At 38.9% G+C, this 16990-nt stretch overlaps 1 protein-coding gene and 1 long non-coding RNA gene across 3 annotated transcripts in view; one reads left to right on the top strand and one right to left on the bottom strand.

The window, feature by feature from the left end:
- LOC110255695 overlaps positions 1-8457 on the bottom strand; it is a 44329-nt gene extending 35872 nt beyond the window's left edge. Inside the window, exon 1 of the long non-coding RNA XR_002336364.1 lies at positions 7649-8457. This is a non-coding gene — a long non-coding RNA (uncharacterized LOC110255695). The remainder of the gene's footprint in view (positions 1-7648) is intronic.
- GPR158 (G protein-coupled receptor 158) overlaps positions 1-16990 on the top strand; it is a 340437-nt gene that overhangs the window by 274308 nt on the left and 49139 nt on the right. The window lies entirely within an intron of this gene.

The following is a 16990-nucleotide window of genomic DNA, read 5'->3' as shown; positions in this document are numbered from 1 at the left end:
TTCCCCCTCTCAGGAGCTGCTGTATCCCATACCCTTTGCCCTGGAAAATTTCCAGCTCTGAGTATTGCTTCTTGCAGTGAGACAGTCGAGCCCAGGGATAGTCCCAAAGAAGGAATGCCTGAGTCTAAGACTATTTTCAGTTTCTCCTGAGACGGAGATAGGCTTATATAACCTCAGAACAGTCATAATTTTCAAAGCTAACTGCAGAACAGATTAAATATAGCCAACATGTTTTCACAATAAACCCCCCTCCCCAGGACCCTTGGCATGGGAAAATGCTACCACATACTAAACACCTACTGTGTGTCAAACATTTTGCGTAGATTATCCCATGTATGGTGATCCAAGGGAGGTATGGGATCCAGCCAAAGCTCTGAGTGATGCTCTCATTTAGGACCACAGTTACAAAGTTGTGACTGAGGGTCAAGCTAGGGCCGCTTTGCACTCTGGTAGTTCCCTAAACACTGAGCTTGTTTCCCTGCCTCCACTGGGCAACTATACCCTATACAGTTGGCAGACTTGCAATATTGGGGAACTAGGCCACAAAAAGTACAGTGTGCAAACCAAGAGGCCAAGAGGCAGTAATGTCCCAGCACATGGTCTACATACAGGGTCACTTCTGCTGCCAAGGAAATGGACAGTGAGTCAGTCTCAAGCAAGGAAAGGCTATGAATTCTATTTAAATTTTTTTTTTTAGATACATTTGCCTCATTGTGACCTTCAATGTAAAGATGCTGTGGTATTTATAACACTCCTTTCTGTAGACATTGGTATGGCTAAGATGATAAACACAGGTATTAAGTTCGCTGGCACCTTTCCCATAAAATTATCAAAAAAATCAGAGTTCCCATTGTGGTTCAGTGGTAACAAACCCAACTAGTATCTATGAGGATGTGGGTTCAATCCCTGGCCTCACTCAGTGGGTTAAGGATCCCACGTTGCTGTGGCTGTGGTGTAGGTTGGCAGCTGCAGCTCCAATTCAACCCCTAGCAGCCTGGGAGTTTCAATATGCAGCACCTGTGCCTCCCTCCCCCCAAAAAAGGAATTATCAAAAAATTCCAGAGAAAATTCCCAAGCCACCTTTATTTTTTCAGCTATAGGTAGTGCCATCAAAGAGGTAAAGCTTCTCTTCTTTGATAAAAAGTTTCAGGGATAGTGATTTTTAAATACTTGGTCTGAAATCACAAGTATAACTTCATAGTTGTGGGAAAAAATCTAGAATATATATCAAAGTGTAATTCAGTCTTTTTTATTTATTTATTTTTGAAATATTTTATTTATGTAATTCTTTCTCTCTTTTTTTTGTCTTTTCTGGGGCCACACCCACAGCATATGGAGGTTCCTAAGCTAGGGGTCTAATCAGAGCTGTTGCTGCCGGCCTACGCCAGAGTCACAGCAATGCCAGATCTGAGCCGGGTCTGCGACCTACACCACACCTCATGGCAACACCGGATCTTTAACCCAGTGAGCAAGGCCAGGGATCGAACCCGCAACCTCATGGTTCCTAGTCGGATTCGTTAACCACTGAGCCATGATGGGAACTCCAGTCTTTTTTAAACATTAATCGAGAACCCCAATCTTAATAATTGATGTCTAAGTATCTATTATATGTAGACCTATGGCTCTAATAATCGTTCATACACATTATTTTAAGATGAAGCTACCAGAGGCATCAGTTAATTTGTCTCTATGCCAAAGAGGGAAATTCCAACTTTTTTGACTAATAGAGGATATCTGAGATTCCCAATCTGAATATTATTATCCCACATAACTTTAAACACACAGGAAAGCACCCTACAATATTAAATTTATATCTATAAAATGTGGCCATAATGTATGATATATAAGTTTCTTTACAAGTCTTCTTCATTACCAAAACTTTATAAGGACAGGTTTTTGTTTGTTTGTTTGTTTTGTTTTTTTAGCGAATAGGTAACAGAAAAGATAATCCCAGCTATAAATTTTCACTTGTATTCAGATATCAGACAAGGGAGTACAGTTAGTATTTTGGGGGAAAAATGAGGTTCCCAGCTTCATATTGTTTAGATTTAGAAACTTGGAATTTGATCTCCTTTTGATCAGATGCCTTAGCATCTTTCTTCTTCTACCTATCTGTTAAGAGTAAGTAGTCTTTCAAGTCTGTTAACAAGACCGTTAAGAATGTCTTTCACACATGGCTACTAACTGATAAGTTTGATATACAAATGCTATTGGTTGGCTTAGTTCAGGGATTCTCAGCGCTGGCAACATTGGCATTTTGGGCTACCTAAATCTTTGTTGGGAGTGGGGAGGGGCTGTCCTATGCATCGCCCAATGTTTGGCAGCATCTCTGGCCTCTACTCACTGAATGCCAGAAGCACCTCCTCCCTGGTTGTGGCAATCAAAAATGTCCCCAGACATTTCCAAATGTCACATGGAGGCACGATTGACTCTGATTGAGGACCCCTTGCTTAGTTCGGTTAGAGTCAACCCCTAGGAGTGGATATAGAGTTAGTGTTCTGAATATCACAGACTTTATTGTGCAGTGTTGTTCCAATTAGTATGGATTCCTAACAAGTTACCTTAAAACTTTGTGGCTAAAAACAACCCCTTATTATTATGCTTATGAAATCTGAGGGTCAAGAATTCTGACAGGGCATACCAGGAATGGTTTCTCCCTATTCCACAATGTCTGAAGCCTCAGCTGGAGGACTTGAAGGCTTAGGGTGAAATTATTATGGCTTCTCATTCATACCTCTAATTTTGATGCTTGCTGTTAGCTGGAAGACTATAACAGCTGGGGGTGTGGCTAGAACATTTACACCTGCCTTTTCCATGTGGATGCCTGCCTTCCTTACAAAGTGTTCTAAGTACAAACATCCCAAGAAAAAAAGAGCCAAGTGTAAGCTGCTCCTCTGTGACCTAACCTCCAAAGTCCTGTGACATGTAACTTCCTGCATACTCTATTGGACAGGGCAGTTATAAGGTTCAAGGAAGCATATAAACACCACATTGAAAAGAGGAGCATGTGGGTTGGAACAGAGATCAGTGTACTCACTCACCTTTGGAACATACAGAGTTCCACAGGGATGGGCCCTTGGATAACACATGAGTTCTGTTAGTAATGAAGATGGGAATTTCGTTTGGATAGACAACCAACATTGTTTGCTGATATACCATTATTTGATAAAGATAGTCCAAAGGAGAATAAAAAATGTATATATTTTTAAATATATATATTTTTTAAATGTATATATTTTATAAATTATTTCCAAAGATGATTTTATGTAGAAGCTTTACTAGACTAAAATAACCATGTTATAAATCCCTCCATTTTACTTATTTTAGCATGATGTGTGAACGATACAGTGGTGATAATGATATTACTTGGTAATGTGGCCCAATGAAATCTAAGGGTCTAGATGAATTATTGAGACTCCTTCAAATTAATTTAGCAAAAATAATGGCATCTTGCTTATAGTATAAAAGCAGAGACAGCAAACTTCATACATTCATAACTCGTATGAAAACAGTTGCCAAAGTACGTCTAAGTCCTTGCAGCCTACGTAGACAATAATTGTGATGAGATAACATTTACTGAAGGTTGAGGCACCCTGGGTGGAAGGAGATAGGGGCCCAACAACTCACTTGCTTGATCTTCTCATTTGACTCCAAGGATGCTTCCACAGAGCCCAGTTCAGTAATCAGTAATTCATATAAAAGCATAAACTAAGAATCAGGAGACCTGAGTTCTAGCCCTGGTTTGGCTAACTTGTGAATTTGCACAAGTCATTTAATCTTTGGGGGAAGTCTCAGTTTCATACTTTGTAGGTTAAGACAGTTGGAAATGAGTGATCTCAGAAGCCTTTCTCACTCTGTAATGTATTGTCAGTTTTAGGGAAATGAGTATTTTCAACTAGTTTCAGTTACTCCCCAACTGGGAGGCCAGAGCATGGCATGGTTAGGGTATGTAACAGATCCTCTGCTTTTAAAGAGCTCTGAAAATTTCTTTGGGTCTTGTTTGCACGGAAACTATATGCTTACTTTTCATAAAGAGAGATCTTCCAACAGAGGTCTAGCCTCCTTATTCCTATAACCCTGTTGAGGACAAGGTGAACTTTCATCTAATTCTGCTTGTCTTTAGTAATGAGATATGGAAGTTGAGAGAGAAAATGAACAATTAGAAAGGAGATCTGGATTTACCTTTGCCTTGATGGAAGTTAGATCAGTTTAATTTAATTCACTTTAAAGACAGACCTATAAATTTCAAAAGGCTAATATACAATTTACCACTTATATACAAACTTAAAGCTCACAAAGTAATGTTACATATTATTTATGGATACATATAAATGAAGCAAAAGTAGAAAAACATGTCCCAGGTACAGATACATCAAATTCATTTTAGTGCTTGCTTCCAGAGAAGGTAGGAGACAGTGGAACTTTGGAGGGGAATTAAGAAGCTTTTACTTAATATAGGTAAAGTTTTAAGTTATTTTTTAAAAAAATAAGCAATTAATGACAAAACTGTGCATACTTATTATTACTTTGTGTGATAGGCAAATGTCAAAGTTATATTATTTGCAGTCAGTTCCTGTATTTTTAAAAAACCGTCACAAAATAAGATGAAATCATGTTAAAGAGCCCTGTCAAGAGCTGGGCTGAGCTGGAGAGTGCCGAGCTGATTAAGGCAACAGCTAAAATGAAAGAAAAGGTCAAGCCTTTAATCGCTTGCTGCAATAGTATGAGCAAGAGGCTCTCCAGAGAAAGTGCTGGCTTCCCCACCGTTCCATTTTCTCCCATGGAACGGCTCCAGGAAAGGGTCACGTGGATCAGCACAGGTGTGGGGAATCTTCTCACTGCCAAAGGAGCCTTATACAAAAGTCACCTGCCAAGTAGTGGACCCAGAGGCTGGGAGAAGGTCTAGGAATGGAAAAGTGCTCAGTACTGAGTCAGAATGGAGAAAAGTGACTTCATGGTCTTCCAAAAGGAGACTTTAGGATGGTAAATATACAAAGAATGCATATATGAGTAAGAACATGGCTGGCCAGAGGGCCAGAATCCTTGCCTATAAATCCCTTGAGACTATAGTCCATCAAAATTGCGCATCAGGTAAGCCTTTGTAATTGTCTGTAGTTGGCCTGAAAAACATACAAAGCTTTTTGTTCAGGAGCTGGACTCAGCTTCTAATAAGTTTTCCTACTTAAAAAAAGTCTCATAAATGAGAAATAGACAATTTATTAATAACACCTGGAGACTCCACTGGTCTCCACTCTACAGCTCTGATTCAACCCCTAGCCTGGGAACTTCCATATGCTGCGGGTGCAGCCCTAAAAAGCAAAAAATGAATTAAATGTCAAATAATATAATTCACCACATTAGCAGGATAAGGTAGGAAATTCATATAATCGTCCCAAATGATGAAGAAAAAGCATCTGACAAAATTCAACACCTGTGTATAGTAAAAGCTCTCGGAAGAAAAAAAGATGACCTCTTTCTCAGTATGATAAAGGGCATCTATCTAAAACCATACTTAATAATGAAATATACACTTTTCCCTTAAGACCAGGAACAAGGCATAGATATCTATTCAAGCTAATCCCATTCAGCATCATACTGAAGTCCTAACTAGTTGAGGCAAGGCAAGAGAAATAAAGAAAAGGGTACAACATGAAAAGGGTGTTGTAATATCGTTTTTATCCATAGACCACATACTTATTTATAATAGACAATCTGAAGAAAGGTACAAAACTATAATGAGTAAGTGAATCTGGCCAGGTTGTAGGATACAAAATCAATATACAAAAATCAGTTGTTTTATAGGTAGTAGGAAAAAAATTGAAAAGTGAAAAAAAGTTATATTTGCTATAGCATCTAGGACTAATCACTTAGAAATAAACTCATCAAAAATGTGCAACACATCTATCCTGAAAATTACAAAATCTTACTAAAAACCTAGTACATGGAGGAATGTACAATATTCATGAATTAAATAATGTTGATTTTCTTCCAGTTGGTCTGTAGAACCATTGCAGTTATAATCAAAACTCCAACAGGCTTTTCTCATAGAAATTCTCAAGTTGTTTTTAAAATGTCTATGGATGAGCAAAGGCTCTAGAGTAGCCAAATCAATATGTGGAAAGAACAAAGCTGGAGGGCTTACACTATCAGATTTCAAGAGCTACTCTAAAGCTGCAGGACACAGTACAGTGTTCGTTGGACTAAGGACAGATAAATAGATCAATCAAACAAAATAAAGTAGCCAGAAATAGATCCACACATAGAAGGTCAATGATTTTTTTTTTTTTTTTTTTTTTACAAAGTCTTCAAGGTAATTCAGCATGGAAAATAAAGTCTATTCAACAGATGGTGCTGAAACAACTGGATAAATAAATTGGAGGGGAAAGGGGCAAGAGAGGACACACCAGTCAGTGAACATGAAAGAAAAAGTAGGTAATTTGGAATTTATCAAAGTTAAAAACTTTTGCTCATCAAAAGGCATCTTTGGGAAGCCTTGTGTTACCGGAAGGGGAGGGTGGCTGGCAGTACTGGAGGTTGCCATGGCTACTCAGGCTTTGCCTTTATTTATAATGTGTTTTACTAGCTCACATAAGCAGAAAGGAAAAGCATAAAGGAAGGGTTTCTCATACAAAATGATAAGAAATTGTGGTGAATCACGTAAACCCCACAGTAGCTATGTTGCAAAGGTTGAGATGGTGTTAAAGGGAACATGGGAATCTTGTCCGTTGGCCTGGTGGCTGCTCTTATGGGGAAGGGTGTTAAAATACCCTTCCAGGCTGGTGGAAGTGAAGCCTGATCCTTTACTTTCCCATGGTTTCCCTCTTTTGCATACCTTTTTTGGTCTTTTGCATCAATTTGTGTTAAAACAAACGACCAAAAAAACCTTTCCGGCCCTTCCTTCCTAACAGCCAGAGTTTGACATCACACAAAAAATTCTAGTTTCATCCCACTCACACAGGATCAGTGCCTTTTGCCTCCTCAACCATTTGGGTTGTAGGGGGAGAGTCAGGAAATTAGCTGGCAAGCAGAGGTCTGTGTACACATTGTTCCCTCATACCTCTGAGGTGTTCCACCTCTCTGGAGCCAAAGTGGGATTGTATGCAGCTTCTAAAATGAGATAATGTGAAAATTTTTAAAAATTCAAAAGACTTTCCCAATACATGGGACATTTCTATATTTTATGTAAAAACATATTTTATGTTTCTAATTTAATCTCTGTTTTTTTTTTCAAAGAACAAATATACCCCTTTTCCCTTTATTTTTGTTCTTATAAGTCAAAGTAGGGGTGTTTTAGAAAAAACAATCAGTTTCATGCTGGTGTCACAGCTCAGGATGGAGGGGTTAGTGATGGTGAGTCCACAGTGTAGCCAGTTGAATTGTGTCTTCTCTAAAGACAAGAGGTAAACTCACAACAGGGCAGAAGTATGCCTAAGAAAAATTTGAAAAGCCATAAACAACACACACAGCACATTACAAGAGAAAGGCCCTCTCCTTTATTTTTCTCACCAGTTAAGTCAGAGGCTAAAAACCCCGTCATGCCAGTGTGAAGCTGGCTACTGCATCAAGAATGTGATAGCCATTCAGTCTCATGAAAGAATATATACCCAATGATTCCATTTCTGAAAGTTCAAGAATAGCCCAAACTGACCTATGGTCCTGAGATGCTGTGGCAGGTGAGGATCCACAGACCTTAGAAGCTGTCTAGACTCTGCAGAAAGGTAGGAAGCCCATCTGACTGCCCTTTGAAGCCTTGCGGCTCGGATCCCTCACACCTCCTCCTCACAGGCAGCAGGCTGCAGCCAGAGCAGCTGCTGCTAGTGAATCAGCAACAAGCAGGAAAGATTAAAAATCTATCCAGTGAACAATGCTCCTCGGTTACCCACATAAATAAGCACATAAGCAGAGAAAATAAATCCATAAAAAAGGTCTGTTTAAGGTCTTGCATAAATTAAGGTAGCTTGATACAACAACACTCCTGGAGCGAGAAAACATCTTTTCAAGAAGCAACAGGAAACAGGCCCAGGACCTTCTCCTCTTCTCTCAGCATCCCTTCCTACATCAGTGCAAGACCCTTTCCAGCCTCGGTACCAGCTCTGTCTGGTGTCCTGGAGCCTGCCTCACTGGGCTCTCCCAGTCAGAGCAATAGACCATGTCCTGAATAGTTTCTTTCCTTCTACTTTGCATCAAACTTCTCTATCCTTCTCTACCTATGCTTTCAGGAAATTTTTCTATCCTAAGTGGCTCTCAGTTTAGTTGTCATCGCTCTAATCCTTTCAGATAAATTTCATGAGGAATTTTTTGAAGATATAAAAAGTGATTCTAATGGTAGATATTTTAGGCATTGTTAAAACCAGTAAGAATTTTTTTTTTTCCTTTTTATGGCCTCACCTGCGGCATATGGAAGTTCCCAGGCTAGGGGTGGAATTAGAGCTGCAACTGCCAGCCTACACCACAGCCATGCCAACATTGGATCCAAGCTACACCTGCAACCTCCACCACAGCTTATGGCAACACCAGATCCTTAGCCCACTGAACAAGGCCAGGGATTGAACCTGTATCCTTATGGACACTATGTCAGATAATCTTAACTTTCTAAGCCACAACAGGAACTCCCAAGAAAAATATTTTTAAATAATTTATCTTTTTATTAGCACCTTTAAAATTGAACTATCTATGACACATCCTAGTTGCATATGAGAACATAGTTACACATCTTATTCACTGACTCTTACAAAAGGTGATTCCAAGAGCTCCTCCTTTTCTTTATATTTTGGACACGTCATCATCACACTTCTGAGTTTATCTTAGTGCATTTAGTTTGTTAAACCTAAGAAGGCAGCTGAATTTGGAGCTGATGATTCCTAAATGAAAACCACTTTCATTCATTCAGTTAGCATAAATTTAACATACTGCCCAGTGGAGGAGAGAGAGATATAGTGCCCAGGTGGTTCTGTAATACACTGTATTATGTTCCATAACAGAGAAACAAAAGGCTCTGTGAGCACGGAGAAAGGGGCTACTACCTACAGAATACAGGAAAGACTACTGGAAGAAGTAAATATCTGCTCTCTGGAATAACAAGGAGAGAGTTTGCTGAGCAAAAAAGGGAAAAGAATATTCTAGAATTAATGGCAGAAATACAGGCATAGAGTTATGAAAGTCTGTGCTTGTTTAGATCCGCAAAAATCCATGTGGCTAGAATATGGATATAGATGGTATCGGAAGAGGGGTTTAATAAAGGATGGTGGGGGCAAATAAGAAGGGGAGTTTGTGTGCTGTTGTAAGCAACATAAGCTTGATTTAATGAAAAATAGGATGCCAAATGTGGTTCCTAGCCAGAAATGAGATATTGTCTGATTTGTATTTTGGATAGAGAACCTCTAGCAAATTATGGAATCTAACTTCAATTCACCAACATAAAGATGTTCTCAAGGTAGCAAGCAAGTAGCATTCACCAAAACATCCTAGTTTCTGTGGCCTTGAGCCTGTGGCATATGGTGTGGAAGACAACTTTTTCAGGTGATATCAATTTTCCACAGGATCCAGGACATAGAATGCAGATTTCCTCTAGTCTGAGGAAGACAAGTAGAGGAAGTCAAGAAATTGTGAAGTTAGGGTGCATGAAAGCACGGAGGATAGTGAATGCTTAATGGTAGGGTGCTTAAATGGTTGATGGAAGAAGGTTCTCTGCATGGAAATACTTTAGAGTTCAATTCCTGTAGAGACAAAGATGGAGGAGGGTAGGATATTGCAAGAATTTCAAAAGGAGAAGGCTTGTGTTTACATGTAGAAGAATAATTATCTGAAGGACACTGACCTTGAACTACTTAAGTTGTTGGGCAATTAGTAACTTGACTTTTACCAATAAGAAAATGCAATCTTTGGATACAAAACAGCTTTTCTTTAAAAAGAAAAGGGAACATTCTTTGAAAAGGTTGACACTTCACAGAGTTAAGTCCACCTTTGACATATTTAAACTGAGTCATCTTGGGCAGATCACTGAACCTTCTAAGTGTCTCAGTTCAGGAAAATAGATAATCAGTTATGTAATAAACAGTAACCATTCCATGTACAAATGGATTTTTATTACTGGTAACGATTATGCATTAAACAGAGTACTGCAGGGCAGGAGAGTGAATAAGAGGAGGATTAAAAATATATTAAGAAAATCCATTTGTCACTGCCTACTGACACATTCTTGAAGAGCTTTTATGGTAACCCACAGTTAAAGTTAGATTTTTATTTTCAGCCCTTTCTTTGGAATGAGTAATAAGAATGTGTCCTCTCCAAAAGGAGTGAGGCAATAAGTGACTCAGACTGAATCGGGCTGCAAAGCAGTTCCCTCATCATAGGGATGTGATGTTTATGTTAATTTGCCATTGAGAGAGAATTTATAAAGACCAGGTGGCATCACCTAACGCTTTCTTTAAACAGAAGTAAAAAGGTTTTGCATCCATCTTTAAGGAAAGAATGTAGGAGAGATAATTATACCACTCTAGTTGATATAGTGCTTTCCCATACATCCCCCTTCCTGTGGGGGAGGGAGAGAAGGAGTGATGAACTCAGCTTTCCGGATGAGGAAGGAGGTGGTCAGAATGACCTGCACAAGATCATGTAGTTAGTAAGTGGCACAGCAGTCTCTTACATCTCCAGATATTAGTAGTTCTTTCCACTATATTCCTCTGCTTCTCACGAAATACCTGCTTATTTCTGTCCAGGGCATTGAGAGTTGGTGCTGGCCATGGTGACCTCTCTGCAGAGGGAGATGTGACAAGACAGGTCGCTTCAGAGCCTGACTTATGACTGTCGTTTCAGTAATTACTTTTACAGTTTTTTTTTTAAGTTGTGGTTTATAGAACCTATTGGTTTATATATGTTTTCTGCACACTTTCTTCAACAAATTGGCAAGACTCTTCAGACTCTGTACAGAGGGACAGTTTTTTCCAGTGAATATCTATGCAGGACTCCCAGTGGAAAGGATGACCCACAAAGCCAACGTGAACAGATGGGCCGTGGCCAAGGGCCAAGGCCACCTAAGGACCAGGAAATGGCATACCAGTTGAGCATCTTGTATATTCTCTTCTTGGTTTAAAAAAGCTTTTGCTTTTTATCATCTTGTATATATTGTATTCATCATCATATTTTCTCCTTTTCTTTTTGGATTGCTATACTTCAGCTCTTTTTCTGTGAATTCTGTTGCCTCTTCGTTTATTTATTAAAGTCTCGGGTTATTAAGATCCTTCAGTTTCTCTGAGGTCACTTTTCTGTACCTTGCCATCTCCAAAAAACATCAGTTCATAAATATGACATATGGTACCTTCTCCATTTTGCTTTTGGATCCTCAGTACTTAGAAACAACCCTCCAAACCCCATTAAAAGCCAGGCAGTTTAGTGATTACAATGAATTACTTGGAAATCTTTTCATGCATTTTTATTCCTTTATTACAAAAGTAATATACTCTTACTAAAAAAGTCAACTATTACCAAAAATGCAAGTTAAAAAGTAAAAATCAGGAGTTCCTGTCGTGGTGCAGTGGTTAACGAATCTGACGAGGAACCATGAGGTTGCGGGTTCGGTCCCTGCCCTTGCTCAGTGGGTCAAGGATCCGGCGTTGCCGTGAGCTGTGGTGTAGGTTGCAGTCGCGGCTCGGATCCCACATTGCTGTGGCTCTGGCGTAGGCCGGTGGCTACAGCTCCGATTTGACCCCTAGTCTGGGAACCTCCATATGCCTCGGGAGCGGTCCAAGAAATAGCAAAAAGACAAAAAAAAAAAAAAAAAAGTAAAAATCTCCTTCTCCTTCCCTGCCTCCTAATCTCCAAGCCACCTATCCCAGAGGTAAATAGCCTTAATAGTCCATTTTGTGTGCAGCCAGACATTTCTTTTTTATGTATGTACAAATAGAAACATAACTTTCTTTTCATTTACAATTTCTCTTAAAGATGTTTTATAGCAACAGAATCAGATCCATTGATTATTTTAAAGCTCATGATTGTGCATTTTATAGGGCTGTAACATGAATAACAGATTTAAGCCATCCTCTTAAATCTGTGGGTGGAGAATATTTTCATTGATTTTTCTGTCACACTGCTTAAATGAATATTCCTGGACTTACATCTTTGCATATTTTGGGTATATGTGTATATGTAGAGCATTTTTCTAGAAATAGAATCTTTACTGCATTTTACTAGGTCTTGAACACTTTCCTCACCCTTCCCGGTGTTGGTCTGAGCTCTGGTTTTCCCATTTTTATGTGTGGCTGGCTTCTGGTCACGCCCTTAACCCTTGCTAGGTTAAAACCACCTGTTAGAACAATTTTATTTTTTATTTATTTATTTTTACTTTTTGGAGTTGCACTTGCTGCATATGGAAGTTCCCAGACTAGGGGTCAAACTGGAGTTGTAGCTACTGGCCTACACCACAGCCACAGCAACACAGGATCCAAGCCATATCTGTGACCTACACCCCGCTCACAAGAACACTAAGGGAGACCAGGGGTCGAACCAGCATCCTCATGGATACTAGTTGGATTCATTTCTGCTGTGCCACAGTGGGAACTCCCGTAGAACAATTTTAAAAAGCAGATTATTCAGGTCGTGCCCTGAAACTATTGAATCCAAGTTTTCCACCAGGAAAACCTGGGCTTTCATAACACCCTCCATAGGCTATTCTAATGTTTAGTCGCAGTTGAAGACCACCAAATTGGTTCCTGGCTTCCAGTTTTTCCCATGAATACAGCTATATTTTCTCTCTGACCTAGTAGTTCATACTCTGGGGTATTGTTCTTTTCTTTCTCAATTTCCTTTTATGAATTTATTCCACTTTTGTTTTTCAGCATTCATTTCCCCATTTATCTGCATTCTTTTATCTTTAATTGTAGTTTTAATTTCTTTTTACTTGACGATTATTTTACCCTATTTCAACCTTATTCAGTTTAACTCCTCCTTGTTTACTACCCTGAATAAGCTGATCAAAGTTCTGGGGCACCACGCATTCAGCAACATCCAGCCTCCACCAAATTCCACTGTCTTTACCTTATTACTCTGTCTTTCCTATGTAACGACAGGCAGTAATGCTAGTGATAACAAGTTTGGGCTCCAGTCTCAGGCCGAGTGTAAACCCCAGCTCTGCCACTCATTGACTGTGACCTTGTACAAAGTCGTTAACTTTTTCTGTGCCACAGGTTTTCTGTAGTTAAAAGTGGAGCTAATAATGCCTACCCTCAAAGGATTATTTGCAAGGAACCAGTAAGATGATTTAAAAGTAATTGGAATATAGCAGGCACTCATCATCCAAGTCCCTCTAAAGGATGACGGACAGATCTGAGGGGCTTCCCTCTCTTCGAGTGCAGATTTCCTCTTTCTTTGACTTCATCATATGGTTATGCATCGCCATCCCACTTTCCATCTTCCAGAATTTTGTTGGTATCTGTCATCTGTTGTCATTTCTACTCCTACTCTCTTTGGCCTTAAGCATTTTACAGTCATTTAACTAGTTTCCAGAAGTAGCAGATATAAACATGTTCAATCTGCCAGATTTAACTTGAAGTCTTCATTCTTTCTTAGTCACAACTAAAACATAGATATACATCCTTGAAAAGATCCAAATTATTTCTCCCAATGCACCATGACCATATCATGTTTTCCTCATTGTTTAAAAATATGGCAACCAAAAAAGTCGTTTCTCAGCAGCTCCTAGTCATGAGCCATGCACAACAATCTCAGACTTACGAACTTGATGATGAGTTAGACCCTACCAGCGAAGACAGCCTTGGTTGATTTCTTTTCATCTTTTAAAAATGTCTCCTTTAATATCATTTTTCACAGTATTCTTTCTCTAAATGCATGCCCCAGGCATTTCATGGCTTTTTATTCTATTCTTACATCATTTGTTTTGAACACAAGTGGATAATAGCATTTCTGGGTGATTTCAAATGTAAGGTCTCCTTTTGTGGGAGATAAGATAGCGGTGAGATGGCTCCAGCGGTCCCTGCCTCCTGGTATTCACAGCCTGTGTGTTCCCTTCCCTTTGACCACCCTGTTTATAATTAATAAAGCACATCAACCTTTGTTGATTGAGAGACCATCACTCCTACAATGAGGTTACAAAAGATTATGACTTCCATCTTACTGGCAGACTCTCTTGCTGGCTTTGATGAACAAAGTTGCTATATTGGTGAGGTCTCCATGGCAAGCAACTGAGGGTGGCCTCCTACCAACAGTCAGGAAGGACTGAGGAACTCAGTTTTCTTGGCTTTCAAGGAGCCAAATCCTGTCCACAACACATGAGCTTGAAAGTGTGTCCTTTCCCATTTAGGCCTTCAGATGAGACCTCGGCCCTGATCAGTATTTTTGTTGCCATCTGGGGAGAGACCCTGAGACTAGCAAAGCCTAGATTGCTGACCCACAGATACATATGTGTGTTGTTTTAAGCCATGAAGTTTATAGTAATTTGTGATGTAGCAGCAGATGATTAATACACCTTGTGTCTCTGCTTTTACCACTGTACGAATAGCTCTGTTACTACATCAAGGGCACTCAATTTTCCCTATTTCTCTTGCTTCCCCTATATATTCCATCTGACTCCACAGTATTCAGAAGCTTATTTTCATTTGAAGATAAATGTACAAAAGGACTAAACAGATGGTTGATTCAAATTTGACAAATATCAAAAGTAAGTTTGTGGGTCTTGGAGTTAGACACTGACCAGGAGTGTGAACAAAAATCATTCTCTGTTATCTTTGGGCCTTCAGATCTAACTGTAGTTCAGGGAATGAGGCATGTAGTGTTTTATTTTATTTTATTTTTTACTTTTTAAAGATTTTTATTTTTTCCATTATAGTTGATTTACAGTGTTCTTTCAGTTTTTAGTGTACAGCAAAGTGACCCCCTCGTACAATATACATACCTTCATTTTCTCACATAATCTTCCATCATGTTCCATCCCAAGTGACTAGGTATAGTTCCCTGTGCTATATAGCAGGATCTCATTGCTTATCCACTCCAAATGCAATACTATGCATCTACTAACCCCAAACTCCCAGTCCATCCCACTCCCTCCCCCTCCCCCTTGACAACCACAAGTCTTTCTCTAGGTCCATGATTTTGTTTCTTTTCTGTGGAAAAGTTCATTTGTACCATACATTAGATTCCAGATATGTGATATCGTATGGTATTTGTCTTTCTCTTTCTGACTTACTTCACTTATATGAGAGTTTTTGGTTCCATCCATGTTGCTGTAAATGGCATTTTTTCTTTTTCTTTTTTATGGCTGAGTAGTATTCCATTGTGTATATGTACCATATCTTCTTAATTCATTCATCTCTCTATGGACATTTACATTGTTTCCATGTCTCAGCTATTATGAATAGTACTGCAGTGAACATGGGGTACATTTATCTTTTTCAATGAAAGTTCTGTCTGGATATATTCCCAGGAGCTGGGTCATATGGGAGTTCTATGTTTAGTTTTCTGAGGTACCTCCATATTGTTTTCCATAGTTGTTCTACCAGTTTACATTTCCACCAGCAGTGAAGGAGGGTACCCTTTTCTCTATACCCTCTCCACCATTTGTTATTTGTTGACTTGCTAACATTGGCCATTTGACTGCTGTAAGGTGATACCTCATTGTAATTTTGATTTGCATTTCTCTAATAATTAGTGTTTTGAGCATTTTTTCATGTGCCTGTTGGCCATCTGTACATCTTCTTGAGAGAAATGTCTATTCAGGTCTTCTGCCCATTTTCTGATTGGGTTTTTGTTTTTTTACTGTTGAGTTGTATAAGTTGTTTGTATATTTTAGAGATTAAGCCCTTGTCAGTTGCATCTTTTGAAACTATTTTCTCCCATTCCCTAGGATGTCTTCTTTTAAATTTTGTTTTACAGTTTCCTTTGATGTGCAAAAGCTTGTAAGTTTGATAAGGTCCCTGGGGTTTATTTTTGTTTTTATTTCTGTTGCCTTAAGAGACTTACTTGAGAAAACATTTGTATGGTTGATGTCAGAGAATGTTTTGCCTCTGTTCTCTTCTAGGAGTTTGATGGTGTCTTTTCTTATGTTTGAGTCTTTAAGCCATTTTGAGTTGATTTTTGTGCATGAGATGAGGGTGTGTTCTAGTTTCATTGATTTATGTGTGGCTGTCTGGTTTCCCCAGCACCACTTGCTGAAGAGACTGTTTTTTTTTTTTTCCCATTTTATTTTCTTGCCTCCTTTGTCAAAGATTAATTGACCATAGATGTCTGGGTTTATTTCTGGGTTCTCTGTTCCATTGGTCTGTATGTCTGTTTTGGTACCAGTGCCATACTGTCTTGATTACTGTAGCTTTGTAATATTGTCTGAAGTCTGGGATGGTTATGCCTCCTACTTGGTTTTCATTCCTCGGGATTGCTTTGGCAATTCTGGGACTTTTGTGGTTCCATATAAATTTTTGGATTGTTTGTTGTAGTTCTGTGAAAAGTGTCCTGGATAATTTTTGATAGGGATTGCCTTGAATCTGTAGATTGCTTTGGGTAGTATGGCCATTTTAACAATATTAATTCTTCCAATCCAGGAGCATGGAATATCTTTCCATTTCTTTGAATCCTCTTTACTTTCCTTGATTAATGTTTTATAGTTCTCAGCATTTGTCTTTTACCGCTTTAGTCAGGTTTTTTCCTAAGTATTTAATTTTTGGGGTGTAATTTTAAAAGGTATTATACTTTATATTCCTTTTCTAATGTTTCATTGTTAGTATTTAGAAATGCAACCAATTTCTGAATGTTAATCTTATATCCTGCTACTTGGCTGAATTCATTGATCAGTTTGAGTAGTTTCTGGGTGGAGTCCTCAGGATTTTCTATATATAGTATCATATCATCTGTATACAGTGACAGTTTTGCCTCTTCTCTTCCATTTTGGATACCTTTTATTTCTTTTGTTTGTCTGACTGCTGTGGCCAGGACTTCTAATACTATGTTGAATAAAGGCACTAAGAATAGTCATCCTTATCTTGTTCCA

This window comes from Sus scrofa, chromosome 10 (genome assembly GCF_000003025.6).
Source record: "Sus scrofa isolate TJ Tabasco breed Duroc chromosome 10, Sscrofa11.1, whole genome shotgun sequence".
Lineage (NCBI taxonomy): Eukaryota > Metazoa > Chordata > Mammalia > Artiodactyla > Suidae > Sus > Sus scrofa.
The sequence above is the reverse complement of the archived record's forward strand: the minus strand, read 5'-3'. Positions and strand labels throughout refer to the sequence as shown.